We start from the raw sequence: 10,417 nt of genomic DNA on the forward strand, positions 1-10,417 counted from the left end.
TCAATGAACTTGATAGTCACAACATGGGTGACATTTCAGTATCAACAATAACACCTTAAATTTAGTTCCAGTCATGGCCCAAAAATGCACTAGTGTTAGATAGGATTGGTCTGTACCAATAACCCCTGCTAATTGGGTAAGAGGCACTTTTTCAAGTGGGTGCTCCTCTTTTTTTAGCAGAGGGAGAGTAACTGGCCCACCTCACCCCAGCACTGTCTGTTTTAGTGGCTGTCTGCTGGTATTCTTTTTGCATCTTTTTAGATTGTGAGCCCTTTTGGGACAGGGAGCCATTTAGTTATTTGATTTTTCTCTGTAAACCGCTTTGTGAACATTTAGTTGAAAAGCGGTATATAAATACTGTTATTATTTTATTATTATTATTTCTGTAGCTAGGATTGATCCTTGCAATCGTAGATATCAATTTTCCAAAAACTTTAAACATGCTACACTATGAGAGCTCTGAGAACTGTGTGGGAGTGTGTTTATAGAAGGGGGATGCTAATGTAAGCAAGTAATCTACAATAATTTTTTGTTCATATAGGGTAGAAAGAAAGAATTTCCAGCATGCCTTGACATTCATATTTGCTATAGAAGAAATCAACAGGGATCCCAATCTCCTTCCCAATATCACTCTGGGCTTCCATATCTATGACAATGTCTTTCAAGCAAGAATAACATATGACAGCCTTCTGTCCCTCCTATCTAAACAAAAGAACAGCTTCCCCAATTTCAAGTGTGGAAAGGAAGACCAGATGCCAGCACTCATTGGAGGAATTGATTCAGAAACATATATCCAGATATCCAGGATCTTAGACCTTTACAAGATCCCCCAGGTATGGATGAATCAAACGACATCACTAAGGACCCAATACTATTCAACTTTCCAGCACCGGTGCAGCTGCAATGCAACCGCAAGGTAAGGGAACACATGTTCCCATACCTTGAGGAGGCCTCTGTGCCTGCCTCCTCACCACAGGAAGCAGTTTCCTGCCCCATTGGCACAGCTGCACCAGCACTGGAAAACCAGTTAGGATTTGACCTAACCATCATACACCAGGCATATTCTTCCTGCAGTTTCACACTTGAATACAAGAAAAATCAAGCAAAGAATCACAGTATTATGTGTTCAGAAAGTGAGGTGGGGATGCAAATCTCAGTTCAGCTATTTGATGGAGAAATTGAAGACATTTCTAGACTGGGTTCTAGCATATTATGTGTTTCATGAAGTCTAGAACAGGGCATGCTGACCAGGCCTTCACATTAGAAGAGACACATAAGTCTACTAAGGGTTTGCTTCATGCTTGGTGCATGCATGAACTCGAGAATGCAGTTGAATGGTCAGCTACAACTAGAGTGCAGAGCCTCAGGGCTCAATCCCATCCACACAGGAGCAGCAGGCATGAAATGCCCACAGCTGTATCCTGTGTGGGTTTCAAACAGGCTGAAGATCTCCTCAGGGGAAGAGGACATTTGTCCCCTTATTCCAAGTAGATTCACAGCCTGCTCAATGGGGTTCTCAGGACTGTTCCTGATCATAGCAGACACAGACCCGACTCCCTAGCCCTCAGAAAGGCTCTGGAGGGCAGGCCAGAGCAGTGCGACAGCACCGGGGACATGGGTGGAGGTGCTGCCCTCACAGGTTTCACAGATGTTGCGTCCAGGGGCATTGGCCCACCTAGTGGAGTAGCTAATGATCTTGTAGCCTGGTGCCAAGCTCAAAATGTTGCCCCAGAAGTGATGTCACAACCTGGAGTCAAAGAACATTTGTAGCCCCCCCCCCCGGTAAAAAGTGCCTTTTTACCCAGCTAGCAGGGGAAACTGTATTATGATACATGGAAATGAGAGCTGACTCATATTAACACCTTATTGGTTTTTTTTGCTATATCATGATAACATGTCATTGCAACATGTCAATAACATGACAATATGTCATTTACTCTCAGAACAATTCGTCTCATAGGTCAGTTTTGAGTTAAGAAAATCCACTTTTTCTTCCATAAGGCAGTTAAGTTTTTATTTTATGGTTAATTGGCCATAACTTTTGACAGAATACAGATATTCCAATGCAGTTTGTTTCATTGCATTCAGCATAAAATTACCTTTCCAATGATATATAACATGATGATATTATTCATATATACCAAGATTTTCACAATTTTGGTCACTAGTGTCAAGCTCAGCTTGTTGCCCCCCTAAAGCTTGATGCCAGTGCAACTGCTACCCCCTGCACCCCTTAGCTACGCCACTTGGCCCACCCCCACCCCCCAGGAATGCCAGTTACATGGCTTGTTGTATAAAAATGAACCCAGCTCCAGTGACTCACTTAGGAATATCTGCATTCTATATTTGTATTCAATATATGTGAAAGACCCTAATGAATGTCCTTATAATAGACTGCATTCTTTACTCATGCACAATAGAAGAATAATAGTACTTAGTAGATGGCTTTAATCCATTTTTGCGTGGAATACAGTTGTACACATTTGATCCCTGTTGCGTAAATGCAATGTTGGGCAAAAATTGTTTTAATAAATGTTCTTCTAACCACTTCAGGAGAATGTGTCATAGTTTGGGAGCCATAGCTGGGTCTTGCCACTAGGACTGTTCCAATGTAGCATGACAATGGGATAGATTTTGTTTCTTTTATGTTTTGTCTTTAGCTCAGCTATGGCTCACTTCGCCAAAGCCTGGGAGACAAAATTCAGTTCCCTTTCTTGTACCAGATGGCTCCCAATGAAGTTTGTCAGAAGGAAGGAATAGTCCAGATATTGCAATATTTCCAATGGACCTGGATTGGCCTCATTGTTTCAGATAACAATAGCGGAGAGGAGTTTGTTCAAACCTTGAAACCAGTGCTCAGCCAGAATGGAATCTGTGTTGACTTCACAGAAAAGGCTCCATTATTTTCTGTCGGATACTTTAATAAAACCATGGGCCAAATGAGTATTATTTCTAAACTTCCAATAGTTTTTAAGCAGACTAAAGTCAATGTTATTGTGGTATATGGGGACACTCACTCCATGAATGGTTTACAAGCAATACTCTATAACTATGAACAACAGTATATCACACCCTTGGAGAAAGTTTGGATCACAATAAATCAGTGGGACTTTGTCACTGAGAGGATTGGTACTTTTACAAAACTCCAATCATCCAATGGCTCTTTGTCTATAGCAGCCCACAAAAATGTTGTGCCAAGATTTGAGGATTTTCTCCAGAAATATAATCCTTATCATCATGGAGTTAGTAGAATGATGAAACACTTCTGGTATTATGTATTTGGCTGCATGTCTGTAAAACCTACAATGACTACAGCGCAGATTCCACCCTGTACAGGGAAGGAAACACTGGAGGCTGTTCATAGGACTGTGTTTGAAATGAACATGTCTGATCAGAGCTATAGCATCTATAATGCAATCTATGCCTTGGCACACACTTTACATGCCATTCATTCATCCAGACAGGCAAAGCTCATAGGAACAGCAAGACTGAAATTTCAGACCATGAAGTCATGGGAGGTAATTTTTGAGTAATATCAGTGATAGGCCTCTGTGCATGTATTTATTGCATAAAGGGAGGTGCCAATCTGGATTGAGACAGTGTTTGGGGATTTATCCCCAATGCAATTCCAGTCCAATGTGACTGCTTTCTACTTTAGGTTAAATGCTCCCATTGCCAAGTAAGCTCAGCTGCTGGCTGGTGGAGGTCAGATGTGCTGTTGTACTTAGGTTTATCTGATCTTTTTTCTGCTGTTTTATTAACCATTTGATTTTTTTCCCCCCATGTTTTGCACAATCTGGTATCCTGAACCTTTTCAAAGTTCAGGTGTGAATTTTGAAAGGAGTAATATTTTTTTTTAATCAATCAGAGAAATGTATGAGATGACCAGATGGGTTGGTCCTTTCCAATTGTGTTATGTGCACATGCAAAAGTCTGCAGATTGAATCTGATTTCTGAATTGAGGGTCATCATAGTAGTGGGAGACATGTTGGTGGGTATTTTCTTCCAGTGAACTTGTTGTTTAAAAAAGAAGCATGTAACAGTGACATTGAGGGTTATCTTGTCAACCAGGGAAGAATCCATCTAAGGAATCCTCTGGTCCAAACATTAGTGGCGTTTAGCCTGAATGTATCCAAGAGCAAGTGAGGATTCAACCTTGAGAGTGCAGGAATGGAACTCTTATGGTGTGGCAATTCCTGGTTTTTTCTATCCTGATTTGTGATCTTCCCATCCAGCTTCATCCAGTTTTGAAAAAAGTCCATTTTAACAACACTGCTGGGAATGAGATCTTTTTCAGTGAAAACATGGAATTCTACAGTGGATATGACATCCTTAACTTGGTCACTTTCCCAAATAAATCCTTCAGCCGGGTGAAGGTTGGAATGATGGCGTCCCAATCTTCCTCAGACCAAATGTTTATTATTAACAAGAGTGCCATTACATGGCCCAAGAAATTCAACCAGGTGCCTGATTTCTTTCAATTCTTCAGGGTCCAGTTATTATTTTGCAGCATCATTGCCAATGGAACATGCCAGGTAGACATCTTGTGGGTACAATTAGGAATGCCCTTTATCAATACTACACAACTGGGTCAAAGTGTGGGCATTGGTACTATGGAGTAGAAGTTCTCACTATCTAACATACATGCCTGAAAGTGTCATGGATTATAGCTCAAAACCATCATGATTACCATACACTAGCATACACTAACAATATCACCTTTGTACTTGTGCAGGGATTTCATGCTCAAGGGGCTTAATTTATTTCATTTATATCTCATTTGTCACTCACAGTCACTCAAGGCAATCGACAGTGGGTTCTTCAGCAGTCATCCTTTTAGGCAGTGAGCAGTCCTAGATTTCCTTTGCTTCAGTAAACTAGCTGGATTATTTGTCCTCAGATTAGACTGTGGAACTGATGGGCACTTTCTTTTAATTTATATTTTGTTCCAAGCCACTGGTACTCAAACTTATCAAGAGTAAATCTCTTTGTCTTTTCTGGGGAGGGGGTGGTAATGATGTAATCCCCAGGACTACATCACTGCAGGGGAAGGATGGGCTATTTTTAAACTTCCCTTACATCTTACGGGGGTCTGCGGAGGTGTGGGAAGCCACACGGAGCACTCTGTAGGGCTTCCTGCAGCTTGTGATCACAGAACACAAAGTGGGTTGCAATCGCAATGTTAAGTTTTTACAAGCTTCAGGGAACCCTGCACAGCACTCTGCGGGGCAGCTTGGACCCCCTGGACCCCACAGGAGGTAAGGGAAGTTTCAAAATAGAACCCCTTCCCTTGCAGTGGTGAAGTGATCCCTTCCCTCAGAATCGTGTTGCTGCTTTCCCCCTGCCCCATCCCTTAAAGGGAAAAGGGCAGGGTTCTCAGGCTGGTAGGTTGTGACCCACCAGTTTGAGGACCACTGTTCTATTTAAACGTCAGAATTCATTTTAGAACGTGTACAAATTCAGTATTACATTACATACCACTAACCTGCATTATGTTTATATTATGGCTAGACTTTACCACGTTCCACATGCTCTGCGACATGCCGGCCTGGATACCATAGAAAAGCTCGTGAGGGAGAACCATCTTGCTGCCATGACTGCATCCAATGCCCTGAGGGAACCATTTCAAACCAGACAGGTAGATAACAAAAGGTATAATTTTATTTCTCCAAAGCACTGGTGCAGCAACCACTGCTCTTTTGCTAGCTGTAGCAAAAGCACTGTAAAGGGCCCTGAGTAGCATTTAGGGGCATTGGTGCAAAGGCCTGTGTCATCCTGCTGGCACCATTAAGGCATGTACAGTTGATGATTACCTATGTAGTTATATGTATCATATTAAAGTAAATAAAGAAAAATAATCCAAGATAAGCACAAGAAACAAGTCCAAAAGCCATTGACTGTATCTACCAGCTGCTTAGCTGTCACTTATGACAGATCCTATCATCTCTTAAGGGGGTGCAGATCTGAGCAGCCCCACTGAGGGTGCTGCAGCACAACACGGGTAAGGGGAAGCGATTCCCCTTGCCGTGGGTTGTGCACCATTATGTGTGTTAAATGTTTCAGTGACCACCCATTATTGTCTCTTCCTTCAGATGCATCTCACTGTGACAAATGCCCAGAAGACAAGCACCCCAACAATGATCAAAACCACTGTCTTCCCAAGGTCATCACATATCTAGCATACAGTGAACCTTTAGGCACTGTTCTGGCTTCCACTGCATTGGTTTTCACTCTGCTCACAGCTGTGGTGCTTGCAACTTTCATCAAACATCGGGACACTCCCATTGTCAGAGCCAACAATCGGGATTTTACTTACCTTCTGCTCATCTCCCTCTTGCTCTGCTTCCTCTGCTCCTTGCTGTTCATTGGACAAGCAAGCAGGTTGACCTGCCTTCTTCGGCAGGCTGCTTTTGGAAGTGCCTTTTCTCTTGCTCTTTCTTGTGTGTTGGGCAAAACCATCACTGTGGTTCTTGCATTTGCAGCCACAAACCCAGGAAGCAAGATGAGAAAATGGGTTGGGAAAGAACTGCCCTTTTCCATTATCCTTGTTGGTTCCATTGTTCAGGTTGGCCTCTGTGTCATCTGGCTGGGCACCTCTCCTCCATTCCCAGACCTTGACATGTTTTCCCTGTCTGGCCAGATCATAGTTGCATGTAATGAGGGCTCAGGCATCATGTTCTATCTTGTTCTGGGCTACATGGACTTTCAGGCCATCATCAGTTTCACTGTGGCCTTCTTAGCTAGGAAGCTGCCTGACACTTTCAATGAAGCCAAGTTCATCACCTTCAGCATGTTGGTCTTTTGCAGTGTGTGGGTGTCCTTTTTTCCAAGCTACCTGAGCACGAAAGGCAAATATGTGGTGGCTGTGGAGATCTTTGCAATTTTGGCCTCCAGCACTGGGTTACTTCTTTGTATTTTTGCCCCTAAAATGTACATTATTTTGTTGAGGCCAGATATGAACAGCAGGGACCAGTTTTTTAAGAAAAGGAATTCTACCAGGTAGCTCATTAGAGCAGTTAGTCATGCTGCCAATCCTTTCATGGATACAGGAAGCAGTGCATATATTTGGAATAAACCCCATACTTTATCTAATATATTTCCTGTTGCTGTTATCTCTAGGACAATCTGGAGGAACTACCTCCAAACAAATATTGCAGAAAATCATTTGTGCAATTTTGAGGCTTTATGCCATATAAATTGGGCTTCGGTTGTAGCACAGTGACATTAAGAATGTATTAGGCTGCTGTATACTCAGCTTGATCATTAAACCATCTCTTTCTGTACTGTCTGTTAATTTCCATGTTTGAGCCTAGGATCTTCCACAGCCCTACCTATAGATTCCAGGGAATGAGCCCAGTTCCTTGAGCATGCAATGGATGTGCTCTGACATTGTCAAGGCTATACATTGTTTACATTGTGTAATTCTGAAAAGAAAAGAAAAAAAAAACACTTTTATGTGATATGAAGTCAGGCACTAAATTGTCAAGGCATAGCACCAGTTTTTTTTGACAATTGACAAGGCATCCTTCATTTACTGATGGGGCTCACATCCCCCAGTGGGCCTAAAATTAAATGACCTCCCCCAAATTCCTGTGGCATATCTGCAGACCATTTGGGGTCCATCAAAGTGCCATGGCACAGTGGTTGAAAATCACTGACTCAGAGAACAGGATGATTGACAGCCTGACCTTAACTAGGGGTACACAGCTCTTTATGACTGCGGAATGCTGTTCTGCTGTTGTAGAATGGCTTCCAGTGGTGTGCTGTGGATGCTGCCACTGGCCATTTTGGGAGTGCCACAACAAACAGCAGCAGTGTTGGTGGTCTGTTCCCATAGCCAGCTACTTCAAGGAGGGCAGGTAATCAGGCAACAGGGGCAGGGAGTAGACAGGGTTGAGTGAGGAGGGGGTGGAGTGTAGAAGTGATGGTTTCTGCATTATAATAGCAGGCCATCAATGCAATGTCGGTTTGGGGCCATAGGTAGGCTTGATGTTGTGAGAGGTGGAACAGCCCCCCCCCCCCTTGATTTGGGGATGCTTTCCTTTAATAATGACATTGTAATGGCACAACTGGACTTTGGCAATGTTGTTGTTGAACAAGTTAGGAGAAGGAAGACCAAGACCTATAAGTATTCATTATTGATTAGTGGTTTTCTACTGCTGCTTCCTTGCTCTATGGGTTCTGATTTCATCAGGTAGATGGCAATGGGGCAACACCTGATGTATGGACACTCCATAGTTTTCTGGGCTCACAAGAGAGCAAGCAATTGTAGCATCAGACCTCTGTTAGGCTGTGGAAGTATGGCACACATCAGCTGGATGACTGGGTACAGGGTGACATGATATGACGCGGGGATAGTGGCAGTGGCTATGGGGGAGCAAATTATTGCCAGTTCTATTGTACATAACTCACAACCTACCTTGCATAGAGACAACAGTTGGCACCTATCTTTTATGGAAGCAGTTTTCTTTCTTGGCACATTTCAATGGAACCTGTGAGACATATGCTTGGAAGGTGGGACTGGGGAAGCTAAATTCCAGGATTCCCCCCATATGGAAAATACAGTGCAGGGCACAGAATAAAGATTGGCATATACCCATGAGTCAAAGTGTTTCTCCGCACCCCCTAAAGACCTCCAAGCTGGGGGGGCAGGGGGATACATTGCCCCAGGTACCACACCTTGAGGGGGTATCTCCTAGGACTCTGAAAAGCACTTCTGGTTTTCGGCAAAAAGCGGAAGTGCCTTTTATAGGCCTCTAAGAAATGTGGGGTATGAAATATTTTGGCAGGATGTTATGGTGGGTATGTGGTACCGGGGGTGTTAAAATATTTTGTGCCCCTAGGTGCCAGAGGCCTTAGCTATGCCACTGCTCCAAACTTTCTCAACACAGAGATGCAGGCATATGGCCCTCATGAGCAATGATATCATTGGACCATTATCTGCTGTCCTCTACTTAATCTAATATACCAATCTGGATCTTTGGTGCACTTCTGATCACCATGTCTGAGAAATCACATCATAAAGCTGGATTAAGCATAGATGAACACACAACAGCATGATCAGGAGGGTGGGGACACAGCACTTTATGAAGGAAAGATGATGCTAGTTCCCTTTTTCAATTTACCAAAATAACAAGGGATACAATATAGGTGTGCACCACTTGACAATGGGATATGTTCTCCAATCCCTATTGTTATGTGATTAGGTCATTAAGCAAACATTCAACCCAATCTACTGCCTTTGTTGTGTCATCTGACACTCCCTGCCAGACACTCACTGGCTGTGCAGGCTACTGGAGACTGATGGCCTCTTCTTTGCATTAAGAGCCTTTTTGTTGTGTAAACAGACACTCTGTTGCAGGCTGTGGGAGTCCTGACTGCCTCATTAAGAGCCTCTTTGTTGTACTGACCACCTTGTATATGCAGTCCATCGTTAAGGGGTCAGTCGTTGACACAAGTTATTGTTGACAACTCTTTCCCAAGAGAGCTCATTGGACCTCCATCTTTAGAAGTAGAATATGTGAGGGTAATTCAGTTGCCCATTCCCTGGGCTCTGGGTCTGGATAAATCACACTCTGAGGACACAAACAGCTTCCAGTCTGAGATTCATTTTTTCTCTTTATTCAGGAACAATTGACCTGGTGCACAGCTTAGTGGTTATATTGTACACATGCCTAGACTAAAGGCCCAAGGCTTTTATGCCCTTTTGCAAAGCAAATGACATTGTTGTTATAATTTAAAAAAAAACCTCCTTCACAGCCCAATCCTGTCCCCTTATCATCCATTGATGCAGCGGTGCCAAAATGGTTTGTTGTGTCCTATAGTGAGGAAGGGAGGGGTCTATGAGCTCACCTCTAAGTAAGGGAACAATTGCTCCTTTATCCAGAAGTAAGCCTCCACAGTGCAAATGAGTCAACTCAGACTTACAATAACTAAATCACTGTCGTAAGTCCACTTTGCCTCGCACCACAGGATTGGGTCCAGGAAGGGGGTTCAGATATCGGTAGTACCATCACCACTGATTTCACCTCCCTCCTTTGACCCAATCTGCTCATCCTCCACCAGTTCTCTGCCTTCACCCTATCCCATTTCACCCCTTCCTGCCTCTGTTCTGCCCTTCCACCCCCCGCCTCTTCCATCATTTTACCTGCCCAGGTGAGCAGGGAATCCTTCAATAATGGGAGTGGGAAGACATAGGCTTTCCCAAGGCAGGCTAAATTGTGTTTTGTTGGAGTGCCTTTTGCGACTGGGGCTGACAGCTTTATAGCAGGCATGCCACCATTGGGCAGCGAAAGTAGGAATGGGCCCTAAGTTTCAGTTCTCTTAAAGGAAAGTGACTCTAAGATACCTGGCAACATGCACCATAGTACATTCCTTGCCTTGCCAAAGTCCTACACCAAGGTCAAACAGTAGGTTA

The sequence above is a fragment of the Tiliqua scincoides genome, chromosome 5, assembly GCF_035046505.1.
Source record: "Tiliqua scincoides isolate rTilSci1 chromosome 5, rTilSci1.hap2, whole genome shotgun sequence".
NCBI classification, from domain to species: domain Eukaryota; kingdom Metazoa; phylum Chordata; class Lepidosauria; order Squamata; family Scincidae; genus Tiliqua; species Tiliqua scincoides.